Source organism: Benincasa hispida, chromosome 7 (assembly GCF_009727055.1).
Source record: "Benincasa hispida cultivar B227 chromosome 7, ASM972705v1, whole genome shotgun sequence".
Taxonomy (NCBI): Eukaryota; Viridiplantae; Streptophyta; class Magnoliopsida; order Cucurbitales; family Cucurbitaceae; genus Benincasa; species Benincasa hispida.
This window is the reverse complement of record NC_052355.1, coordinates 11359919-11366711: the sequence shown is the minus strand read 5'-3', so window position 1 is coordinate 11366711 and position 6793 is coordinate 11359919. Positions and strand designations below refer to the sequence as shown.

The following is a 6793-nucleotide window of genomic DNA, read 5'->3' as shown; positions in this document are numbered from 1 at the left end:
ATATAAAGATCGTATATAATGACCAAGCAAGTGGGAGAAGGGCAACATCTATTGTATAGACAAATGCTTGATCGTTTAGAAGGAAGTACACGATCGTGTAGTAAAAAGGTTGCGATCGTATAGACGATCGTTTTGTAAACGCTTGGCACTAGACAATCATTTAGTAAAACTTAGGCGATCGTTTAGAAAGATGTGCGCGTGTATACGATCGAGTAGTAACTTCGAGCTATCCTATAGTCTCTCGGTTAGCTAAACGATAGGTAGTATACATTTTTCTTGAGCAAATTTTGTGTTCTTTTGCAAAATGAAAATAATTTTCATTTTATTCTTCAGTTATGAAAACTAATTGGAACTTCCCACTATCATATGGATACAGAGAAAACGGTTGGCACAATTATCCTATAATTGTCCAATTAAAATAATAAATATAATCATATTATATTTATTAACCATAGTTTAATATCACATATAAACCATAGTGTTTTCTCCTCCACTAGATATAAATTATATTTATATCCATTTTTCTCCAAATAATGTATCTCATACATAAAGTCAATCATATCATATATAATTAACCAGTTCAATCATATCATATATAATCGAACTCCCTCTAGTCAATTTGAACATTTCAAGTGACTCAAAAACTGATTCTCAACATGAGTCCATTGAGCTACCAAGGGGACCTTATGGACCTATGGCTCGAAGCTCTAACGGTACGTCAATAGCTGACTACTCTTTAGCCACGAAATCCACCATCCGTTAACTGCTAGGAATTTCACTAAAGACCGATCTTATTCAAAAAGCTAAAGATGGTGGACTTGATGCAATCGAGACGTACATTTTTTGAGATCGTCACGAACCTCAACGACGAAAATATGATTTCTCTAGACATCTAAACTTTATCAAATTCTTCTAGCTCTTCAAGAGACTGGGCTATATGTTGTGATAAGGATTGGTCCTTACGTGTGTGCTGATTGGAACTATGGAGGCTTTCCAATGTGGTTGCATAATATGCGAGGAATCCAACTTCAAACTGACAATCAAGTCTACAAGAATGAAATGCAAACCTTCACAACAAAGATAGTGAATATGTGTAAACAAGCCAACCTCTTTGCATCACAAGGAGGGCCAATAATCTTAGCTCAAATTGAGAACGAGTATGGAAACGTGATGACCCCATATGGAAGTGCAGGAAAAACATGTATCAATTGTGTACTCAAATGGTTGAATCTCTCAATATTGGTGTTCCATTGATCATGTGCCAACAAAGTGATGTCCTACAACCTATCATTAGTACATGCAATGGATTCTATTGTGATAACATTAGTCCTAACAATCCTAAGAGCCCAAAAATGTCTACTAAAAATTGGGTAGGATGGTTCAAGAAATGGGGTGATAAAGACCCTTACAGAAGTGCAGAAGATGTAGCTTTTTCTGTGGCAAGATTTTTCCAATCTGGTGGTGTGTTTAATAATTATTACATATATTATGGAGGCACAAACTTTGGAAGAACATTGGGAGGTCCATTCATTACTACATCTTATGATTACAATACCCCACTTGATGAATATGGAAACTTGAATCAACCCAAATGGGGACATCTCAAACAACTCCATGCATCTATCAAAATGGGAGAGAAGATTCTGACCAACGGCACCCGTTCAGACCAAAAATTTGGTAGCTTTGTTACTTTAACGAAATTCTCTAACCTAACAACAAGGGAGAGGTTTTGTTTTTTGAGCAACACAGATGGAAGCAATGATGCTACCATAGATTTGCAGGTAGATGGAAAGTATTTTGTACCAGCTTGGTCTGTGAGCATTTTTAACGGTTGCAACAAAGAGGTTTTCAACACTAGATCATTTCTCAAACATCTATGTTTGTGAAAGTGCATATTGAGAAGGAAAATGCACAACTGTTGTGGGTTTGGGCTCCAGAGCCAATGAAAGACACTCTACAAGAAAAAGGTACATTTAATGCAAACCTTCTTTTGGAACAAAAAGGAACCACAATTGATTTTAGTGACTACGTTTGGTATATGACGAATGTTGAAAGAAATTCAACATCTTCACTTCAAAATGCAACTCTCCAAGTGAATACAAAAGATCATGTGCTTCATGCCTTTATGAATAGAAGGTACATTGGATCGCAATGGAGAAGCAATGGCCAGAGTTTTGTATTTGAGAAACCCATTCTATTAAAAGTCGGAACCAACAACATAACCCTTTTGAGTGCCACAGTAGGATTGAAAAATTATGATGCATTTTATGACACAGTGCCAACTGAAATTGATGGAGGTCCCGTTTATCTAATTGGAGATGGAAATGTCACAAGTGATTTGTCATCAAATTTATGGTCTTATAAGGATGGTTTAAATGGAGAAATGAAGCAACTTTACAACCCAATGTTCTCACAGAGAACAAATTGGAGCACACTAAATAAAAAATCTATTGGCAGGAGAATGACATGGTACAAAACAAGCTTTAAGACACCTTCAGGAATTGACCCTGTAGCATTGGACATGCAAGGAATGGGAAAAGGTCATGCTTGGGTAAATGGACAAAGCATAGGTTGATTTTGGCCTTCTTTCATTGCTAGCAATGATAGTTGCAGTGCATCTTGTGACTATAGAGGCACATATGACCCCATAAAGTGCGTTGGAAATTGTGGGAATCCTTCCCAAAGATGGTATCATGTTCCAAGATCATTTCTATCGGATGACACCAACACGTTGGTTTTGTTTGAAGAAATTGGTGGAAATCCTCAACAAATCACAGTTCAGACCATCAGTATATGAACAATATGTGGAAATGCTAATGAAGGAAGCATGTTAGAGTTGTCTTGTCAGGGAGGGCATCTCATCTCTAACATCCAATTTGCTAGCTATGGAAATCCAGAGGAAAAATGTGGTTCATTCAAAAAAGGCTTATGGGATGTGACAAATAGTGCTCTTTTGGTGGAAAAGACTTGCATTGTTATGGAAAATTGTTCAATCGATGTATCTGTAAAGTCGTTTGGATTGGGCGATGCTACCAATTTATCTGCAAGATTGGCAGTTCAAGCACTATGCTTAATGAATCGAGTGATGTAATATATATATTATCATTTGAGCTAAAAAAATTAATTTTCCTTCCTTTTTGTGGTATGATTTATCAATCATAAACCTGAGAGAAATTAGCAACTTCTAAAAAAGTTTTTCTTCTTAAAAATTTCAAAAAATAATAAAAAGTTTTGAAGCTTCATCTAAATAATCTAAACGGCCAACAATCTGTTTGTAAAAATTATCTAACACCCAAGAAATGATAAGAAAAACAAGTACTTTAAATACAATAACTGTAACGCCCGGATCCTTAAACCTTATGATTCGACTGCTACGACATGCATACTTAGACTTTTCTATCATGAGATGAGTTTTGGTTGAAATTTCAAAGAACATATCTAAATTTTATTAATTAGATAGAAAAACTATACAAAAATTTATTTATCAAAACACCAGGATCCATAAAACATTAGCGTGATGGTACAAAATGCATGTGCCTATAATAGTGAGTTTGATGGTTGGCCATTTGAGCGACGTCCAACTCTGCCTTCTACGCTGTGTTCTTACATACAAAAGTCTGTAAAAATATAGGATGAGTACATAATATCCCAGTAAGTAGTTCTTCACGTAGGGTAGTGACCAATGCCAACAATCACAAGAACATGTCATGAAAACATATGATTGGGACCCGAAAACGTATAATAACATGTGGTGGTCGATTATGCTTCCAACATAAATCTCACCGCCCTGATAGGAAGATGAGACCTAAGCGAAACTAATCTGTCTGATAATTAGTGGGTCATGTAGTCGGTAGGGCCAGAGTCGCATCCAACAATCAACCATTAGCATAAACATTATGCTTCCAACATAAATCTTTCGCCTGATAGGAAGATAGGGACTAAGCGGAAACTAACCCATCTGATGATTAGCGGGTATAGCAGTCAGTAGGGCCAGAGTCGCATCCAACATCAACCATTAGCATAAACGTTATGCTTCCAACATAAATCTTTCCACCCTGATAGGAAGATGAGGACTTAAACGGAAAACTAACCCATCTGATGATTAGCGGGTCATGCAGTCAGTAGGGCCAGAGTCGCATCCAAATCAACCATTAGCATAACCATAAGATTAGACTAGAAGCATAACTTACACCTAATTAAAACTTGGTTTTAACAAATCGTGAACAAACATAATGCATGGGGTCCCTGTAGAGAAACGTGTTCTAAACATGTAATGTAATATAAACAATTAACATAACCATGCAAATAATAAAGGTACACCTACCATAGAACATTTAAAGAGAGGGTGAGATAAACTACTTACCTTGACTGTGATCTAATTATTCCTTATTATTCTTTATGATTTATCAGCGAGTTTTCCTTTTTTAAATCAAAAGAAGAAATTTGGGCAACACTTTACCCGAGCTTTTCTTTTAATCTCACGAACTTCCTCACTCACACTTACTTTTTCACACGATATGTTACGGAGATTTGTTTTGAGAATGGGTTTAAATCTTCGCAAAGGGTCCTATTTATAGTAGTTTTCAGCTCTCTCAGTGTGACAAATCATCGTACAGGTAGCTTCATTAAAATTACTTATGGTTTATGGATTCCTCTCAATAAGACACCTAATCTTGCTAACGTTTGCCCTTTCGTCATCATTCTTTGTTTGTATTCAATTTTAGGGTTTTTCCATGTATAATCTATAAGATCGTGGCTAAATTCAACGTATAATTAGCGACTCTATCCAAATCTCGCTCACTCTGCTCTAAAAATCTCACTCTCTTCCGTTTTCTCGCTAGGAATTTACTCTGGAGCTTTCTTGCTGGAAATCCGCTTTCTCCACTCTTGCTCTCAAATTTTCTCTTCCGTCTCGCTCTCTCATCTTTTTGCTCCCGTGCTCCCGCTCCGCCTGCTCTGCGCTCCCTCTCGCTCCCTCTCGCTCCCGCTCCCGCTCTCGCTCCTCTCGCTTCCGCTCGCGCTCGCGCTCCGCTCTTTCCTACTGTCTCGCTAAGAATAGCCCTCTTTACTCTCGCTCTCTCCAACTTCCTTGCTAAAATTCTCCGCTCTCGGTCCAATTTTCCTTCAATCTCGCTTTCTCCAGGGATCTCGCTCTTTCTACTCTCGCCAGCCTCAATCTCGCTAGCATCGCTCGCTGGGTTTCTCGCTCTCCAATTGTTCCTTCGATCGCGTAGCTCCCTTCTCAGAATCTCGTTTTCTCGTTGGTGTGGCTCTCCCACTTTCTCGCTCCCGCTCGCTCCCTTATTCATTATTCAGGATAATGAATAAATTTCCAATTTCCAATTTATTTTTTTATTTATTATTATTATTATTATTATTTTATTTTATTTTATTATTTTATTTTATTTTATTTTATTTTATTTCCTAAATTTCCACCCCTTTAAATAAAATTTCGTCCTGCTTAATATTTGATATTTTATTTCCTGTATGCGTACAAATCTGGGTCGTTACAATAAATTTTAACTACAATTTAAAATTTATTTTGTTTTCATTTTTCAAAAAAATTATTTAATGGAGTCACTATACTTTTGGAAAAGAGATATAAAAAACTAGTAATAAATTAGTTGAATGTGCATGTGTTTTATCATGTCTACTTTAGTTGTACTTGATGAAAAATATATGAATGTTATTAGAGAGTTAAATATAATAAATAGTTTATTTGTACGATTTGATTATCTTTTACTTTCAAATTTTAATTTAAAGCCAAAATAATTTGCTTTTTAATTTCGTCATAACCATATTTTTTTTCTCATTATTTTCATTTATGATTTTATTGTCATCTTAATTTTAAAATTTAATTCAAAAACTAAAATATTTATTTATTTTTTCTAAAAATTTCGTGATAATCATATCTTAGTTTAAAACACATATATTTTTTTTTATTAATTGTATGATTTGATATCTTCTTAATTTCAAACATTAATTTAAATCAAAATATTATTTTTTTAAAAAAATATGTGATAATCCTAGTTAAAAGAAAATTATTTTTTACTTTGTTTTGGATGATTTGAATACTGTCTTAAGTTTAAATTTTAATTTAAGCCAAAATATTTTTCTATTTTTTTTGTTAAAATTTCTTGATGACCCTTCCTTAGCTAAAAATATTATTTATCTATTTATTCTATTCTATTTATTTAAATTGGGTGATTTGGTTATCCTACTAATTTCAAGCTCCTATTTAAACAAAATTATTAAGTTTTTTTTTTTCAAATTTCATGATAGTCTTCTTGTAGTTACAAAAATCTTTTTAATTTTCTTTTCAATGATTTGATTATCTTTTCAAGTTTAACCCAAAACATTAAAAATCGTTACAATAATAGCCCTCTAATTGGTTTCAGCTTCAAAAAACATTAAAAATGCTTGCTCCTATATGTTCAATGAATTATAAAACAGGTGAAATTGATAGATTTTGATCTTAACATTGTTTTTTCCTCATTTTTGTTAAAATTATTGGGTGAATTAGTAAAAATTTAGCTGAGAGTTACAATTACAACAGTTGTGTAAGTTTTGGGTCAAAATTGTCGAATTGTTGTTAGCAATGGGATCCTAGTAGAATATGATTGTGCTATATTCTGCTGCACCAGAATCTTGTTTTATGTGATCCTTTAGGCTTGAAGTTGTAGCGTTGTTGGGAATAATTTTTCATTTTGATGGTTATAGATTTTGTAGCTAGTAGACGATTACAAATCTAATGTTTTAATAGATGAGAATGAAAAATTCGAATTATAGAGTA

At 34.2% G+C, this 6793-nt stretch overlaps 1 pseudogene; it reads left to right on the top strand.

The window, feature by feature from the left end:
- The first annotated feature begins 694 nt into the window (after positions 1-694).
- Positions 695-3091, top strand: LOC120080972 (annotated as a pseudogene).
- Positions 3092-6793: the final 3702 nt, after the last annotated feature.